Below are 20,485 nucleotides of genomic sequence, written 5' to 3' on the forward strand. Positions count from 1 at the left end.
ATGTTTTCTCTTATCAGTCTATCTTTGAAAGATCGAACCATGTACTCAAGCTTTAATGATCTATCAATAAAAGTTCACCTTTTTCTTTCAGTATCTTCGTCTATGCATACATCAGTGTCTACTTCTTTCTGATTTTAAATATGTCTTTCAAATATTACAGGGCCGTAGACACCATAGCTAACCCTAATACTCCTTGGGTTCGGGTCTCTTCTCGATTACAGAGGAAATCTGTATCCCCGCCACCTTCTCTGAGAACCCCAGCATCTCATTCTTTCCCGTCCTCATCCTCACCAATGGCAGAAAACCAGGACAGTCCTCCACTCGCTGCTATCACCGATACTCTTACCTTGATTCTCCGGCAGCTTCAAGAACTCAAGGAAGAGAACCAAGTTATCAAGGCTCAACTTTCTGAGAAGTTCGGACAATCGTTGTCCAAGGATAAAGGGCCTGTGCACCAAGCAGCTACTTCAGCAGCACCTGTCCAGCCAGTGTTCATCAATATCCATGATAAAACCGAAGAAGATTTGGAAAAAGAGCAGTATAGCGAGAATCGCAGTAGACCTTCTCAGTCCATGGTTGATAAGTCTGTTATGGAGAAATTAGAGACTCTTACCAGAAAAGTTCAAGACATTCAGTTTCAAGACCAGGGTAGTTTCAATCCCAGTGATCTTACTCTATTTCCCGAAATCCGCCTTCCTGCTAATTTTCAAATGCCCGATTTCGACAAATATGATGGTGTGGGTTGTCCAATCACGCATTTACAAATGTTCACCATCATGTGTCAGCCTCAAGGCTTATCTCCTGAGCAAATGGCTCAATTGTTCCCAGTTTCCCTAACCAAGGTTGCTAGGAGATGGTTCATGGTCTTGGACAAGACTCGTTACAGGACATGGAAGGATATCGGCGAGCAATTCATCAGGCAGTTCAAATATGATGATGGGACAGAAATCACCAGAAAGGATTTAGAGAGAACAAAACAAGACTCGAGAGAATCCTTTCTGATTTTTGTGAAAAGATGGAGGAGAATAGCAGCTCAGATGATGGAGCGCCCGTCTGAGGAGGAGCAAGTCCAGATAATCATGAAAAATATTTCCCCCCAGCTCCAGTATCACATGTCATTGCAATACTATCCAGACTTCAAACACTTCATTGTGGCTGGCACCCAGATAGAGGAGGCTATGGCTCAAGGTGTATTCAACCGTAGCAACCCAAATCCTAGAGATTTCAAAAAATCCCCACCAGCCCAAGTCAGTAGTATCTCCCATTCCAATGCTCAATCCTCTAAATCCCAGGAACCTCTAGTAATGGACTATGCTCAACCTGCGACCGCACCTCGGCAACAAGCCCGGGTAGAATTTACTCCTCTTCCCATTCCATCTTCGGAGGTGCTTAAGCAGTGTCTGGCTTCAGGTCGCATAACCCTACCTGCCACCCGGCCTCCCCCCAATCCTTTACCTGCCAATTGGCGAGCCGACCTACACTGTGAGTATCACAGGGGTCCTGGTCATCTTACAGACAATTGCATCGCCTTGAAATTCAGAATCCAGAAACTTATTGATGAGAAAGTCATTGCATTCCAACCAAGACCCAATGTTACCCAAAACCCGCTACCTGGTCATGCTAATCCTCCCGCTGCCGTTAATGCCATAACCATAGGAGATCCTGAGTTTGACCCTCTCACCCTCATATGTGCTTTAGAACCCATTTCTGAACCCGAAATCATCTTCTGTGATGAATCATACCTGAGGGAGTCTGTACCTCCCTTGGTAATCACCTATGAGCCACAAGTCCCTCAAATTATCACCTATGGTGAGCCAGAATTGGATGAAGTCAGACATGTGACAAGGGGTGGAAGAATTTTCAAACCTGCTGAATTAAGAGTCGAAAATCCAGGGGCATTGGCTCGAGGAGAGGAGCCGCAATACGTGAAGGACCCAGATGATGAAGTTGTTCAGCAGTTGAAGAAAACTCAGGCTGTCATATCTGTTTGGGGGTTGTTGATAGCATCGAAGAAACACAGAGAGGCTGTGTTGAAAGAACTGAATACCACACAGGTGTCCTCAGAAATATCTCCAGAGCAACTAGCTGAAGTTGTCGCTCTGACACACGCCACCAGGGCCATTAGTTTCTCAGACCAGGAGCTGCCTCCTCAAGGTCGGAATCATGCTAGAGCTCTTCATGTCACTGTTGTTTGCGAAGGCAAGAAAGTACCGTCTGTGCTGGTAGATAATGGATCCGCGTTGAATGTATGTCCATTAAGAACTGCCATTACCTTGGGTTTCGGTCCCACTGATTTTGCCGAATCAACCCTTGGTATCCTCGCATATGACAATACCCGCAGAAATGTGGTCGGAGTCCTTACCACCAGGATCGTTATAGGCGGTCAAGAATTTGAGGTGGAATTTCAAGTTATTGATATCAAGGCCTCGTTCAATATACTTCTGGGACGACCCTGGTTGCATAAGGAAGGTGTTGTTGCCTCAACCCTTCATCAAAAACTGAAGTTCATTAAAGAAGGAAAATTGATCACTGTCAGAGGCGACGAAGAGCCAGAAATAGGGCAGATAACAGGAGAAACTCGGATTCTTCCAGTTACAAAAGCAGATGATTACAACTTGAATGGTTTCGCATTCGATGTTACTGCTATTTCCTATGAAGATGCCTCTCGGGAGGAGTTGTATTTGCCTTTTGCCATCAGTCCTGTGGTTGCCAAGATGATGAGAAAAATGAACTACTTTCCGGGTATGAATTTAGGCCGTGATCCAAGCAAAGCGTCTCACTGGCGCCCAATCAAAGCAAACTCTGGAGCTTTCGGTCTTGGGTATATACCTACTGAGGAGGAGGAGGAATCCATGAAAGAATTGTTGAAATTGAAGGAAGAAATCCGCCGCACTGGAAGGATACTCCCGATGACTCCATATTCCTTATCAATGAATGGTCACTTTATCAAAGAAGGTGAGACTTCTCCATACTATGGGTTTTCTGAACCATGGTATGACTCAGTAACAGGGATCATGATACCAGGTTTTGAAATATTCAGTGGCCTTGCACTCCCAGAAACAGAACCGCCGGTATATTGTGTTGAAAAAACTGTTGAGGATTGGATAGTCTGCCTTGAGCCAGATATATTGGGGTCTTTGTTCGAAGAAGATGTGCCTGATGTTGTTTGTCAGGAGTTGCCCGTTTTAGATCATTCTAAAAAGCAAGAAGAGACTGACTGTGAAGATGTGCTGGTGGCAGTTATTCAGAGTAATGATACCTTTACTGAACCTCAGAGTCAGATTGCACCTGCAACAGAAAATCTTTCAAACTGGAGTTCTGATGTTTTTCCACCTTATTATATTGCTAAGTCAAGTCTAGTCAAGTCGAGTGAATCGGTGTCAGTGCCTAGTCCAGGCGAGTCATTTTCTGAGTTTATTTACTATGTGAATCCTGAGCCTGTTCAGGATGAGTCCAATGATAATGATGTAACTTCTTTCAATTCAATGAAATCTGATTCTCAGTATGTCTCTGTGTTTGCTTCTGACTTTAATAATAATGATAACACTCCCTCCTCAGACGAGGAAGAGGGGATCGACGAAACTCCCTTTGAATTACAGCATATGCTCAAACAAGAGGAGGAGCGCCGAGCCCAGCCTCTTAAAGATGAAATCGAAATTATAAACATCGGAACAGAAGATTTAATACAGGAAATACGAATTGGAAATACTCTATCATCTGAAGAGCGCGATGAATTAATAAACCTACTTAAGGAATATAAAGAAGTTTTTGCCTGGTCCTACAAAGATATGCCCGGGTTGAGCGAAGACATTGTTCAACACAAGCTACCTTTGTTGCCTGGGATTAAACCTAAAAAGCAGAAGCTAAGGAGAATGAAGCCTGAGTGGGTCCTGAAAGTAGAAGATGAGGTTACTAAGCAGTTGAATGCTGGATTTCTGCAAGTGGTGGAATATCCAGAATGGCTCGCAAATATAGTACCTGTACCAAAGAAAGATGGAAAGGTGAGAATGTGTGTAGATTTTAGGGATTTGAACAAGGCAAGTCCAAAAGATGATTTCCCTCTACCACATATCGATATCTTGGTGGACAATACGGCCGGGCATGAATTACTATCTTTCATGGATGGTTTCTCGGGCTACAATCAAATTAAGATGGCACCCGAGGACATGGCTAAGACCTCGTTCATTACACAATGGGGGACATATTGCTATCGGGTAATGCCATTTGGTCTTAAGAATGCTGGTGCGACGTATCAAAGAGCAGCTACAGCCTTACTCCATGACATGATACATAGAGAAGTCGAAGTTTATGTCGATGATATGATTGTAAAAGCTAGGGAAAGGAGGGATCACATCCCGAACCTCAAGAAGTTCTTTGAAAGAATACTCAAATACCAGCTTCGCCTGAATCCTAGCAAGTGTGTATTCGGGGTTACCTCTGGTAAGTTGTTAGGATTCATGGTGAGTCAAAGGGGTATAGAGGTAGATCCTCAGAAGATTAAGGCTATCCAGGAGATGCCGCCGCCTAGAACCGAGAAGGAAATTCGGGGATTCCTAGGAAGGATACAGTTCCTAAGGCGATTCATCGCTCATCTGACATCAACTTGTGAACCTATCTTTAAGCTCTTAAAGAAGAACTCTTCCAAAGAATGGACAGAGGAATGTCAGCAGGCCTTTGAAAAGATAAAGCAAAGTTTGTCTGAACCACCGATAGTAGCACCAGTGATACCGGGACATCCATTGCTGCTTTATTTGTCAGTAACAGAAACCACAATGGGTTGTATGTTAGCGCAGCAAGATCCAGAAACCAAGCATGAAAAGGCTGTGTATTATCTTAGCAAGAAGATGTTGGAGTATGAACAGAAGTATACTGTCCTAGAAAAAACCTGCTTAGCCTTGGTTTGGGCTACTCAGCGACTCAGGCATTACATTTTATCACATAAGGTCTTGCTCCTGTCAAGGATGGATCCTCTGAAATATCTCTTTGAAAAACCAGCCTTGACAGGCAGGACTGCCAGATGGTTATTGTTGTTGTCTGACTTTGACATCACCCATGTAACCCAAAAATCAGTAAAGGGCCGAGTCATTGCTGAACAATTGGCAGAAGCACCCCGAGAAGAAAATCAGCCTTTCAAGACGATGTTCCCAGATGAAGAGATCATGATGGTAGAAGATGAATATCCAGAAACTGGTTGGACCCTCTATTTTGATGGAGCAGCAAACCAAACAGGGCAAGGAGTAGGGGCATTGCTTGTGTCACCCCGAAATGAGCATGTTCCCCTTGCAGTTAAGTTACAATTCAATTGCACCAACAATATGGCAGAGTATGAAGCATGCATTGTTGGGCTTGAGGCAGCATTGGCCTTAGGCATAGAGAATCTTGACGTATATGGAGATTCAATGTTAATCATTTGCCAAACCCAAGGAGAATGGAGAACCAAAGAAGAAAAGTTGCTGCCATATCATGAATACTTGGATATTCTCGCTAAGCAATTCCAGCACATCACTTTCAGTTATTTGCCAAGGTTGAAGAATAGATTCGCCGATGCCTTAGCGACGTTAGCTTCTATGATTGACATACCTCACAATATGAAAATGAGGCCCATCACGGTTCAAGAGCAATGGGCTCCTGCATATGTTGATGCTATAGAGATAGCTGCAAGATGTCCCGATGGTAAACCATGGTATACGGACATAAAGAACTACATCTCGGGCCAGGGGCATCCCAATGAGGCGTCGAATAAGGAGATAAGGACTTTGCAGAGATTGGCAGTTAACTTTGTCATTTGTGGAGGAGAGCTGTATCGACGGTCCTTCGACGGAATCCAACTCTTATGTGTCACTGAAGATCAGGCAGAAGAAATTCTCGCAGATGTTCATGAAGGGGTGTGTGGACCTCATATGAATGGGAGGATGTTGTCAAAGAAGATCCTACGTCTGGGGTACTATTGGCCAACATTGGAAGCAGATTGTCACACATTTGTGAAGAAATGCTATAAATGTCAGATACATGCGAATCTCATTCATGTACCACCTACCGAATTGCATTCTCTTACTTCTCCTTGGCCGTTTTCGGTATGGGGAATTGACATAATTGGCAAGATTTCCCCTAAGTCATCTAGTGGTCACGAGTACATACTCGTTGCAATTGACTACTTCACTAAGTGGGTTGAGGCCGCTTCTTATGCAAAGCTTACATCCGCATCAGTTGCTAAATTCATACGAACCAACATCATATGCAGATATGGAATTCCCCATGAACTTATCTCAGATAACGGATCTCATTTCAAGAAAGAAGTTATCACTCTTTGCGAAGAGTTCAAGATTAAGCATCATAAATCTTCACCTTATCGGCCGCAGACAAATGGAGCGGTGGAAGCTGCAAACAAAAATGTCAAGACTATCATTAGCAAGATGTCAGAAACTTATAAGGATTGGTCGAATAAGTTGCCGTACGCATTGTGGGCTTACAGAACATCAATTAGAGCTTCAACTGGGGCAACCCCTTACTCTCTTGTTTATGGTATGGAAGCAGTGCTACATGTGGAGATCCGTGTACCTTCGCTCCGAGTATTGACTGAAGTCAAGTTGCCAGAAAATGAATGGGCAGACGCCAGATATAAAGAGCTGAACATGCTAGATGAAAAGAGGTTAAAAGCACTTTACCATGTGCAGGGTTATCAGCGCAGAATAGCCCGGGCTTTTAATAAAAAGGTTAAAATCAGAGATCTCGAAGAAGGCAATCTTGTTCTAAAAGAAAATCGAGCACCAGTGCTTGACCCAAGAGGCAAATTCAAGCCTAATTGGTCAGGGCCATACATCGTGGACCAAATCTTACCCGGAAAAGCCGTCAAGCTCCGTAATTTAAATGGAGAAATATTGCCGGAACCAACAAATCTTGATCAACTCAAGAGGTTCTATGCTTGAACACCAGAAGGCCGTCTTTTGGCCGAATAAAACCCAAATTCATAACCCAAAATCAAAAAATATATAACCTTTTGCAAACCCTTTCGAGCCTACATAAAATTTTCCTTCAAAACCCAATGTACTAGGGGCATTCCCCTGAACTACGCATGACCTGATTCCTACACTGGGATACGTAGGCAACCTGTTCACAGGTTCGGTCGAAACTCTTGCAAAACCTTAAGCCATTCTTTGAAAAGCTCTACCTCACCTGTAAAGTCCTTTTGGTGTTCAAAAAAAAAAAAAAAAAAAAAAAAAAAATGGAGCTTGAAAATCCGCTAGATTGAAAACCTGAAAAGGCGATCTAGGCAAAATTCAGGATCATTCCTCTGCTAAGTTGAAAACCTGAAAAGGCAGCTTAGGCAAAAGTTAAGGGGGTAGCCTGCTGAGTTGAAAACCTAAAAGGCGATTCAGGCAAAAGTTAAGGTTGAACGGTCCGCCAAGTTGAAAATCTAAAAAGGAATACTTGGTCGTGGTAAGATGGGGTTCACGCCAGAAGAATTACATCGACCTCTGAACTCTCAGTAGGTCAGGCAAAAATAACAATGATTCCCGAAACTAAGGGCATTAATTTCAAAACAATCCGAAAGTTGATAGAAGGATATATGAAGTATCACTGTCTTAAAAAATAAGTGAAGATGTTTATCAGTGGAGAAACATTCTTTAAAAGAGGCTAACCTAACCCAAAAGAAAATACTGATAAGTCAGAAGCATCACGAGATCACTTGAGTAATCTTTCTTATTTTGTCTTTTTATTACCAATGTCTGTGGTTCTATTTTTAGAAAAATTTACAAATGCTATTTTAAAGAATTGTTGTAGGGTGCAATCACTCTGAAGGCAGGTTCATTAACGGATTCCGAGAAACTTGGAAAAGGTGCGACTGTCACGAATGGTGAAAAATCGTTGCAAGAATGATCTCTGGTCAATGAATAGAAGAAGGTTAGAAGGCCTTAAACTGGGGCAGGTTGCTAATAAAGTGGCATCTCATATTCAAGCCTTGAAAGACCTTTGCTGCATGGTGGTATTGAATCATTTGCTTCCAAAATTGTTAATTGGAGATTCCAGTTCCCCCTTTCCTGATAATCTCTGTTATCATATACTCTCTGAGTCCATTTGAAAGTGGTCTTCTTTCTTTGAACATCATACAAATATGATATCTCATTTCCTTGGAACTCCGTAAAAATACGGTATTCCATTTTCTTCTAAGTCCATTAAAAAATGTTCTCTTATTCTCTTTGAGCATCATACAAATATGATACCTCATTTCCTTGGAATTCCGTAATTCATCAAATCCAATTCTACGTTAAATTCAAATTCCCAAAATTCATCAAGTCCAATTCTACGTCAAAATTCAAAATCCCAAAATTCATCAACTCCCATCCTACGTCAAATTCAAATTCCCAAAATTCATCAAGTCCAATTCTACGTCAAAATTCAAAATCCCAAAATTCATCAACTCCAATCCTACGTCAAATTCAAATTCCCCAAATTCATCAAATCCAATTCTACGTCAAATTCAAATTCATAAAAAAACCTCCAAATTCATTAATCTCAACCGGAGATTGAAGCCGTAAAAATACGGTATTTCATTCTGAGTCCATTAAAAAATGTTCTCTTATTCCCTTTGAGCATCATACAAATATGATACCTCATTTCCTTGGAACTCCGTAAAAAATACGGTATTCCATTCTCTTCTGAGTCCATTCAAAAATGTTCTCTTATTCTCTTTGAGCATCATACAAATATGATACCTCATTTCCTTGGAACTCCGTAAAAAATACGGTATTCCATTCTCTTCTGAGTCCATTCAAAAATGTTCTCTTATTCTCTTTGAGCATCATACAAATATGATACCTCATTTCTTTGGAACTCCGTAAAAATACGGTATTCCATTCTCTTCTGAGTCCATTCAAAAATGTTCTCTTATTCTCTTTGAGCATCATACAAATATGATACCTCATTTCCTTGGAACTCCGTAAAAAATACGGTGTTCCATTCTCTTCGAGTCCATACAACTACGTTCTCTTATTCTCTTTGAGCATCATACAAATATGATACCTCATTTCTTTGGAACTCCGTAAAAATACGGTATTCCATTCTCTTCAGGTCCATACAACTATGGTCTCTTACTCTCTTTGAGCATCATACAAATGTGATGTCTCATTTCCTTGGAAGCCGTAAAAATATGGTATTTCATTCTGAGTCCATTCAAAAATGGTCTTTTCTCTTTGAACATCATATAAATGTGATGTCGAGCGGCACCGCAGCGGGATTTTTTTACTACATTCCAATTCTAGGACTTCGTTTTGGGTTTTACATTAGGTAGTAAATGCTTGCGTCTAGGTTCCGTAGAGTCTTTTGTCGATTAAAGCTACGCAAAATGGTTCTGTCATTTTGACTTTGGTATTCGATGACTACGTCATCTCTACCAAAGAGGGGCATCTGTAGACACCCCATTTTGCTCTGCTTTGATTAAAAAAGAAATTAGGGTTTCGCTGTCAATTTTTCAATGTTTTCTATTCCGGTGTTCGTCCCTTACGCTTTCTTAAATCTTTCTGGTCATTTCTGCATTGTTCTGATTTTTTCCGCTAAAGTGCGGAGAAGGGTTATTCGTGAGAATCCGAGCAAGGGAGAATTTGTACCCGTTTGGTGGGCCCGCATTGAACATTTGTTTAAAATTGAATCAACCGGGGGCCCACATTGTGGGGCCCGCGTTGTGGGGCCCGCGTTGTGGGGCCCGCGTTGTGGGGCCCGCGTTGTGGGGCCTCAATGGGGCCTCTTGTGAGGCCTCTTATGAAGAGCAATGATGGTAGCTCTCCACTAAGACAACATGATGGGCCCTCCACTAAGAACAATAATGATGGATTCTCCACTAAGAAACATGATGGGCCCTCCACTAAGAACAATAATGATGGATTCTCCACTAAGAAACATGATGGGCCCTCCACTAAGAACAATAATGATGGATTCTCCACTAAGAAACATGATGGGCCCGCCCTCCACTAAGAACAATAATGATGGATTCTCCACTAAGAGGGACAACATGATGAGCTCTCCACCAACATATCTCTCTCTCTCTCTTTCTCTCCCTATATATATCTTCCTTCCCATCCATAAAACAAAAAAAAAAAAGAGAAATTTATCTTCCATTATCTCTTTCTCTTCCATTATCTCTTCTAATCACTCCCTCCAATCCCTCTCCTCAATATATTCTTCCATCCCTCTCCCTAATATTCTTCTTCCATTATCTCTTCACTCCCTCAATCACTCCCTCTAAACACTCCAGAGAAAGCGAAAGACGGCGGAGCGGATCGGCGGCGGCAGGATTTTTTATATTTTTTTATTGGGTGGAGATCTTCACCACAGGTAGGTGCATTGTTCTCAAAATATTTCTGTATTTTTCCGAATTTTTCTGATTTTTTCCGCAAATTGTGTTTTAAAAATGAAAAACTCTTCAAAAAACATCTTTTGACGAAGAAAACTTAAATTATATACCAAACAGATTCTAAAATTAATGAAATTTCGTGGGAAAATAATATGTTACTGATTCATTTTACCATGAATTTATAAAGATTTTTGGAGTTTATTTGGTATATTATTTAATATTTTCTTTGAAACTTATCAGATTTTAGGAGATTTTTACTAACATCAGATCATCATTAAAATTCATAAAATTTTTACAGTTGTCTTATCTTCCATATTACTTGTTGCTGTAAAATTTTCGTGTTATTTGGATCTGTTTTAATATGGGATGTAGTGTTAATTTATAATCTGGTCTGGAAATTGTAAAATCCGAAATTGGTAGTAAATAATTTCTAAAATTCATGAAAATCTCACTGCATGCTATTTTGATTCATATAGTATTTCTGTAGAAATTTCATAGAATTTAGAGTTGTATTTCTACTAGTTTATGTGTTAATTGTGCAATCTGGACATTTAATGGATTAATCAAGATTAAATGTGAATTTAATGTAAAAATATGCAAAACTCATCCTGTAAGCTACATACATTTTCATCTTGCTGCTGTAGAAATTTCAAATCATTTCGAATTTATTTGCAACAATTTCACTTGTAAAACCGCTCATATGCTTAAAATTGATAAAATCCATGGAAAATTCGAAATTAATTGAAAATCATATAAAAATTCCTAAAGAACTTTAAAATTCTGTCACATGTTCACTCCTTAATCCATTAAAACAGAAATTTTAGGATCTTTAGATTTTCCTGGAAAAATGGCCAGTGCATCCATAATCGTATCCCAATTGCAACTTGATCTTTGACAATTTGAATATTTAAGTTATAGCATGTTGTTGGCTCCGAGGTTATTGTCCACGGAAATCCTGAGATTCTGCCAGGCAATAAGATGCTATAACCTAAGTATTAAATTGCACAAGGAAAGAGCGCACGATTCCCTCCTTTGGATGCCATTCAAGGCCGAAATTGGTGAACCCTAGAACCATTGGTAATCCTTAAATGTCTAGAAACTGAAAATCTTCGAAATCTGAAACTCATTAACCTCGAGAACTTAAATCGATTTATCTTGTGTCTTTCGGAACCATTGGATTATGGTTTCCAATCTAAGAACCATTAGAGCCCAATTTAGGAACACTGGTGTCGTGCCGTGTCCTAGGTTTTAGGGAGTCCTAGAGTTAGGAGTCCAGCCTCATCACGGACGCTTGCTATGAATAGCAACCGTACCATAGGTCTAGTTACACTAGTCACCCAATCTTTCCTTAAGACAAGCCTAGTAAACTAGGATGTAGGCAAACCTGCATTAGTCTAAGGAACAACTTGCATTTAGATAAGAATCATACAGCATCTTAGATGAAATCCTAAGATAATAAAATCCTCAACTTGAATTAAATAACTACTTTTAAAACTGTTGAAACAGTCAAATCCGTTTAAGTCGGTGTCCTAGTTGAGTTAGGCATAAGTAGCTTAGCTTAGGTGCACCGAACTACGTCGACTCTGATCCCAGTGAGGCTTGGGTACGTAGGCAGCTTGGATGTCTGATGGCATACCACCCGCGAGTCGGCACCACAACAAATTGTGGTGTTTTGTATATTAATTTTCTTGTAAATGCTTAATCAAATCACTTAGGATTTTTCATGAAATTAGAATTTTAGGAGAACTTCCACCTAGATTGAATCCAGACAAATTAAGAAATCAAGATACACATTTAGGATTCACATTGAAATTAGATTCTAGGATGCATGTCACTTAGTTCGCACATTAACATAGAGTTGAATGAGCCATTTAAAATAAATTTAAAAGAGTTAGCTTTTGGAATCGAAGACCGATTATCGGACAAGAATGGTGCATGTGGTGGATAACTCCCCATACCTTCCATTCTCGTAACCAGGTAGCGAGTCTAGATTTCTGGTTAATTATGGGTCCTAGATCCCACATCTAGGTGGCGACTCTGTCAGTCTCTTTCGTGTGGAATTCGGATTGCCTTAGTGATCCCAAGTCCACAGGAAAGACGAATTCAAATCAACACTAAGAAGCACACGCCAATCGCGTGGGTACGAGAGACCAAGAGAGTGCGCGGCGGCTCGCGCCCCACGCCCCTCTCGCGGGATCATGTCCCACAGTATTTGACTAAATTCCGAGTTGAATTGACAGAGTTATGGTCAATCAATCAGAGGTAGGTCTGTAAACTGCTACACTAAAGTGCGAGTCTAACTATTTCCATCATAACTCCCTAAATACTTGGCTTTTTTAACCTCCGTTTCTTTCGTTTTAAACTACACTTCTACTCATTCGAAATGGAACAAATTTCAATTAATTCCGGGTTGAATTGAGTGAGTTATGGTCATTCAATCGGAGATAGGTCTGTAAACTGCTAGGCGAAAGGGCGAGTCTAACTATTTCCGTCATAACTCTTAAAATACTTGGAGTTTTTCATCTCCGTTTCTAAGATTTTCAACTACACTTCAACATCTTCGAAATGGCATGAATTTGACTCAATTCCGAGTTGAATTGACTGAGTTACGGTCAATCAACCGGACGTAGGTCTATAAACTGCTAGACCAAAGCGCGAGTCTAACTATCTCCGTCATAACTCTCAAAATACTAGGACTTTTTCATCTCTGTTTCTTCCGTTTTAGACTACACTTCGACTCCTTCGAAATGGAATAAATTTCAATGAATTCCGGGTTGAATTGAGTGAGTTATGGTCATTCAATCGGAGGTATGTCTGCAAACTGCTAGACAAAAGCGCGAATCTAACTATTTCCATCATAACTCTCAAAATACAAGTAGTTTTTCATCTCCAATTCTTCCGTTTTAAACTACACTTCGACTACTTCGAAATGCAACAAATTTCATTGAATTACATGTTCAATTGAGTGAGTTGTGGTCGTTAAATCGGAGGTAGGTCTGTAAACTGCTAGGCGAAAGGGTGAGTCTAACTATTTCCGTCATAACTCTTAAAATATTTGGAGTTTTTCATCTCCGTTTCTAATGTTTTCAACTACACTTCGACATCTTCGAAATGGCATGAATTTGACTCAATTCCGAGTTGAATTGACTGAGTTATGGTCAATCAACCGAACGTAGGTCTATAAACTGCTAGACCAAAGCGCGAGTCTAACTATTTCCGTCATAACTCTCAAAATAATAGGACTTTTTCATCTCTGTTTCTTCCGTTTTAGACTACACTTCGACTCCTTCGAAATGGAATAAATTTCAATGAATTCCGGGTTGAATTGAGTGAGTTATAGTCATTCAATCAGAGGTATGTCTGCAAACTGCTAGACCAAAGCGCGAATCTAACTATTTCTATCATAACTCTCAAAATACTAGTAGTTTTTCATCTCCGTTTCTTCCGTTTTAAACTACACTTCGACTCCTTCGAAATGCAACAAATTTCATTGAATTACATGTTCAATTGAGTGAGTTGTGGTCATTAAATCGGAAGTTGGTCTGTAAACTGCTAGGCGAAAGCGCGAGTCTAACTATTTCTATCATAACTCTTAAAATACTTTGAGTTTTTCGTCTCCGTTTCTTTCGTTTTCAGCTACTCTTCGACATCTTCCAAATGTCATGAATTTGAATAAATTCCGAGTCGAATTGAGTGACTTATGGTCAATGAAACGGAAGCAGGTCTGTAAACTGCTAGACCAAAGCTCGAGTCTACCTATTTCCATCATAACTCTTAAGATACTTGGTATTTTTCATCTCTGTTTCTTTCGTTTTCAACTACACTTAAACACCTTCAAAATGGCATGAATTTGAATCAATTCCGAGTTAAATTGAGTAAGTTATTGTCAATCAATTGCAGGTTGGTCTGTAAACTGCTAGACCAAAGTGCGAGTCTATCTATTTCCACCATAACTCTCAAAATACTTGACTTTTTTCATCTCCGTTTCTTCCGTTTTAAACTACAGTTCGAGTCCTTCGAAATGGAACAAATTTCAATGAATTCCGAGTTGAATTGAGTGAGTTATGGTCATTCAATCGGAGGTAGGTCTGTAAACTACTAGGCGAAAGGGCGAGTCTAACTATTTCCGTCATAACTCTTAAAATACTTGGAGTTTTTCATCTCCGTTTCTTATGTTTTCAATTACACTTCGACATCTTCGAAATGGCATGAATTTGACTCAATTCCGAGTTGAATTGACTGAGTTATGGTCAATCAACCGGACGTAGGTCTGTAAACTGCTAGACCAAAGCGCGAGTCTAACTATTTCTGTCATAACTCTTAAAATACTAGGACTTTTTCATCTCTGTTTCTTCCGTTTTAGACTACACTTCGACTCCTTCGAAATGGAATAAATTTCAATGAATTCCGGGTTGAATTGAGTGAGTTATGGCCATTCAATCGGAGGTATGTCTGCAAACTGCTAGACCAAAGCGCGAATCTAACTATTTCCATCATAACTCTCAAAATACAAGTAGTTTTTCAACTCCGTTTCTTCCGTTTTAAACTACACTTCGACTACTTCGAAATGCAACAAATTTCATTTAATTACATGTTCAATTGACTGAGTTGTGGTCATTAAATCGGAGGTAGGTCTGTAAACTGCTAGGCGAAAGCGCGAGTCTAACTATTTCTATCATAACTCTTAAAATACTTGGAGTTTTTCGTCTCCGTTTCTTTCGTTTTCAGCTACTCTTCGACATCTTCGAAATGGCATGAATTTGAATAAATTCCGAGTCGAATTGAGTGACTTATGGTCAATGAATCGGAAGCAGGTCTGTAAACTGCTAGACCAAAGCGCGAGTCTAACTATTTCCATCATAACTCTTAAGATACTTGGAATTTTTCATCTCTGTTTCTTTCGTTTTCAACTACACTTCCACACCTTCAAAATGGCATGAATTTGAATCAATTCCGAGTTAAATTGAGTAAGTTAAGGTCAATCAATTGCAGGTTGGTCTGTAAACTGCTAGACCAAAGTGCGAGTCTAACTATTTCCACCATAACTCTCAGAATACTTGCTTTTTTCATCTCCTTTTCTTCCGTTTTAAACTACAGTTCGAGTCCTTCGAAATGGAACAAATTTCAATGAATTCCGAGTTGAATTGAGTGAGTTATGGTCATTGACTCGGAGGTAGGTCTGTAAACTGCTAGGCGAAAGCGCGAGTCTAACTATGTCCATCATAACTCTTAAATTACTTGGAGTTTTTCATCTCGATTTCCAACTACACTTCGACATCTTCGCAATGCCATGAATTTGATTCAATTCTGAGTTGAATTGAGTGAGTTATGGTCAATCAATCGGAGGTAGGTCTGTAAACTACTAGACCAAAGTGCGAGTCTAACTATTTCCACCATAACTCTTAAAATACTTGGCTTTTTGCATCTCCGTTTCTTCCGTTTTAAACTACACTTCGACTCCTTCGAAATGGAACAAATTTCAATGAAATCCGGGTTGAATTGAGTGAGTTATGGTCATTCAATCGGAGGTAGGTCTGTAAACTGCTAGGCGAAAGCAAGAGTCCAACTATTTCCATCATAACTCTTAAAATACTTGGAGTGTTTCATCTCCGTTTCTTCCGTTTTCAACTTCACTTCGACATCTTCGAAATTGCATGAATTTGAATCAATTTCGAGTTAAATTGAGTAAGTTATAGTCAATCAATCGGAGGTAGGTCTGTAAACTACTAGACCAAAGTGCGAGTCTAACTATTTCCACCATAACTCTTAAAATACTTGGCTTTTTGCATCTCCGTTTCTTCCGTTTTAAACTACACTTCGACTCCTTCGAAATGGAACAAATTTCAATGAAATCCGGGTTGAATTGAGTGAGTTATGGTCATTCAATCGGAGGTAGGTCTGTAAACTGCTAGGCGAAAGCAAGAGTCCAACTATTTCCATCATAACTCTTAAAATACTTGGAGTGTTTCATCTCCGTTTCTTCCGTTTTCAACTTCACTTCGACATCTTCGAAATTGCATGAATTTGAATCAATTTCGAGTTGAATTGAGTAAGTTATAGTCAATCAATCGGAGGTATGTCTGTAAACTGCTAGACCAAAGTGCGAGTCTAACAATTTCCACCATAAATCTCAAAATACTTGGTTTTTTTTATCTCCGTTTCTTCTGTTTTAAACTACACTTCGACTCCTTCGAAATGGAACAAAGTTCAATGAATTCCGAGTTGAATTTTAGTGACTTATGGTCATTCAATCGGAGGTAGGTCTGTAAACTGCTAGGCGAAAACGCGAGTCTAACTATTTCCACCATAACTCTCAAAATACTTGGAGTTTTCATCTCCGTTTCTTCCGTTTTCAGCTACACTTTCGACTCCTTCGTAATGGAACGAATTTCAATGAATTCCGAGTTGAATTGAGTGGGTTATGGTCATTCAATCGGAGGTAGGTCAGTAAACTGCTAGGCGAAAGCGTGAGTCTAACTATTTCCATCGTTACTCTTAAAATACTTGGAGTTTTTCATCTCCATTTCTTATGTTTTCAACTACACTTCGACATCTTCGAAACGGCATGAATTTGACTAAATTCCGAGTTGAATTGACAGAGTTATGGTCAATCAATCGGAGGTAGGTCTGTAAACTGCTACACTAAAGTGCGAGTCTAACTATTTCCATCATAACTCCCGAAATACTCCGCTTTTTTAACCTCCGTTTCTTTCTTTTTAAACTACACTTCTACTCATTCGAAATGGAACAAATTTCAATTAATTCCGGGTTGAATTGAGTGAGTTATGGTCATTCAATCGGAGATAGGTCTGTAAACTGCTAGGCGAAAGGGCGAGTCTAACTATTTCCGTCATAACTCTTAAAATACTTGGAGTTTTTCATCTCCGTTTCTATTGTTTTCAACTACACTTCGACATCTTCGAAATGGCATGAATTTGACTCAATTCCGAGTTGAATTGACTGAGTTATGGTCAATCAACCGGACGTAGGTCTATAAACTGCTAGACCAAAGCGCGAGTCTAACTATTTCCGTCATAACTCTCAAAATACTAGGACTTTTTCATCTCTGTTTCTTCCGTTTTAGACTACACTTCGACTCCTTCGAAATGGAATAAATTTCAATGAATTCCGGGTTGAATTGAGTAAGTTATGGTCATTCAATCGGAGGTATGTCTGCAAACTGCTAGACCAAAGCGCGAATCTAACTATTTCCATCATAACTCTCAAAATACAAGTAGTTTTTCATCTCCGTTTCTTCCGTTTTAAACTACACTTCGACTACTTCGAAATGCAACAAATTTTATTGAATTACATGTTCAATTGAGTGAGTTGTGGTCATTAAATCGGAGGTAGGTCTGTAAACTGCTAGGCGAAAGCGCGAGTCTAACTATTTCTATCATAACTCTTAAAATACTTGGAGTTTTTCGTCTCCGTTTCTTTCGTTTTCAGCTACTCTTCGACATCTTCCAAATGGCATGAATTTGAATAAATTCCGAGTCGAATTGAGTGACTTATGGTGAATGAATCGGAAGCAGGTCTGTAAACTGCTAGACCAAAGCGCGAGTCTAACTATTTCCATCATAACTCTTAAGATACTTGGAATTTTTCATCTCTGTTTCTTTCGTTTTCAACTACACTTCCACACCTTCAAAATGGCATGAATTTGAATCAATTCCGAGTTAAATTGAGTAAATTATGGTCAATCAATTGCAGGTTGGTCTGTAAACTGCTAGACCAAAGTGGGAGTCTAACTATTTCCACCATAACTCTCAAAATACTTGACTTTTTTCATCTCCGTTTCTTCCGTTTTAAACTACAGTTCGAGTCCTTCGAAATGGAACAAATTTCAATGAATTCCGAGTTGAATTGAGTGAGTTATGGTCATTGACTCGGAGGTATGTCTGTAAACTGCTAGGCGAAAGCGCGAGTCTAACTATGTCCATCATAATTCTTAAATTACTTGGAGTTTTTCATCTCCATTTCCAACTACACTTCGACAGCTTCGCAATGCCATGAATTTGATTCAATTCTGAGTTGAATTGAGTGAGTTATGGTCAATCAATCGGAGGTAGGTCTGTAAACTCCTAGACCAAAGTGCGAGTCTAACTATTTCCACCATAACTCACAAAATACTTGGCTTTTTGCATCTCCGTTTCTTCCGTTATAAACTATACTTCTACTCCTTCGAAATGGAACAAATTTCAATGAAATCCGAGTTGAATTTAGTGACTTATGGTCATTCAATTGGAGGTAGGTCTCTAAACTGCTAGGCGAAAACACGAGTCTAACTATTTCCACCATAACTCTCAAAATACTTGGAGTTGTCATCTCCGTTTCTTCCGTTTTCAGCTACACTTTCGACTCCTTCGTAATGGAATGAATTTCAATGAATTTCGAGTTGAATTGAGTGGGTTATGGTCATTCAATCGGAGGTAGGTCAGTAAACTGCTAGGCGAAAGCGCGAGTCTAACTATTTCCATCGTAACTCTTAAAATACTTGGAGTTTTTCATCTCCGTTTCTTATGTTTTCAACTACACTTCGACATCTTCGAAACGGCATGAATTTGACTAAATTCCGAGTTGAATTGATAGAGTTATGGTCAATCAATCGGAGGTAGGTCTGTAAACTGCTACACTAAAGTGCGAGTCTAACTATTTCCATCATAACTCCCGAAATACTCGGCTTTTTTAACCTCAGTTTCTTTCTTTTTAAACTACACTTCTACTCATTCGAAATGGAACAAATTTCAATTAATTCCGGGTTGAATTGAGTGAGTTATGGTCATTCAATCGGAGATAGGTCTGTAAACTGCTAGGCGAAAGGGCGAGTCTAACTATTTCCGTCATAACTCTTAAAATACTTGAAGTTTTTCATCTCCGTTTCTAATGTTTTCAACTACACTTCGACATCTTCGAAATGGCATGAATTTGACTCAATTCCGAGTTGAATTGACTGAGTTATGGTCAATCAACCGGACGTAGGTCTATAAACTGCTAGACCAAAGCGCGAGTCTAACTATTTCCGTCATAACTCTCAAAATACTAGGACTTTTTCATCTCTGTTTCTTCCGTTTTAGACTACACTTCGACTCCTTCGAAATGGAATAAATTTCAATGAATTCCGGGTTGAATTGAGTGAGTTATGGTCATTCAATCGGAGGTATGTCTGCAAACTGCTAGACCAAAGCGCGAATCTAACTATTTCCATCATAACTCTTAAAATACAAGTAGTTTTTCATCTCCGTTTCTTCCGTTTTAAACTACACTTCGACTACTTCGAAATGCAACAAATTTCATTGAATTACATGTTCAATTGAGTGAGTTGTGGTCATTAAATCGGAGGTAGGTCTGTAAACTGCTAGGCGAAAGCGCGAGTCTAACTATTTCTATCATAACTCTTAAAATACTTGGAGTTTTTCGTCTCCGTTTCTTTCGTTTTCAGCTACTCTTCGACATCTTCGAAATGGCATGAATTTGAATAAATTCCGAGTCGAATTGAGTGACTTATGGTCAATGAATCGGAAGCAGGTCTGTAAACTGCTAGACCAAAGCGCGAGTCTAACTATTTCCATCATAACTCTTAAGATACTTGGAATTTTTCATCTCTGTTTCTTTCGTTTTCAACTACACTTCCACACCTTCAAAATGGCATGAATTTGAATCAATTCCGAGTTAAATTGAGTAAGTTATGGTCAATCAATTGCAGGTTGGTCTGTAAACTGCTAGACCAAAGTGCGAGTCTAACTATTTCCACCATAACTCTCAGAATACTTGCTTTTTTCATCTCCATTTCTTCCGTTTTAAACTACAGTTCGAGTCCTTCGAAATGGAACAAATTTCAATGAATTCCGAGTTGAATTGAGTGAGTTATGGTCATTGACTCGGAGGTAGGTCTGTAAACTGCTAGGCGAAAGCGCGAGTCTAACTATGTCCATCATAACTCTTAAATTACTTGGAGTTTTTCATCTCGATTTCCAACTACACTTCGACATCTTCGCAATGCCATGAATTTGATTCAATTCTGAGTTGAATTGAGTGAGTTATGGTCAATCAATCGGAGGTAGGTCTGTAAACTACTAGACCAAAGTGCGAGTCTAACTATTTCCACCATAACTCTTAAAATACTTGGCTTTTTGC

Source organism: Tasmannia lanceolata, unplaced genomic scaffold (genome assembly GCF_043159265.1).
Source record: "Tasmannia lanceolata isolate RefF3 unplaced genomic scaffold, GAP_Taslan_0.1 ptg000063l, whole genome shotgun sequence".
Taxonomy (NCBI): Eukaryota; Viridiplantae; Streptophyta; class Magnoliopsida; order Canellales; family Winteraceae; genus Tasmannia; species Tasmannia lanceolata.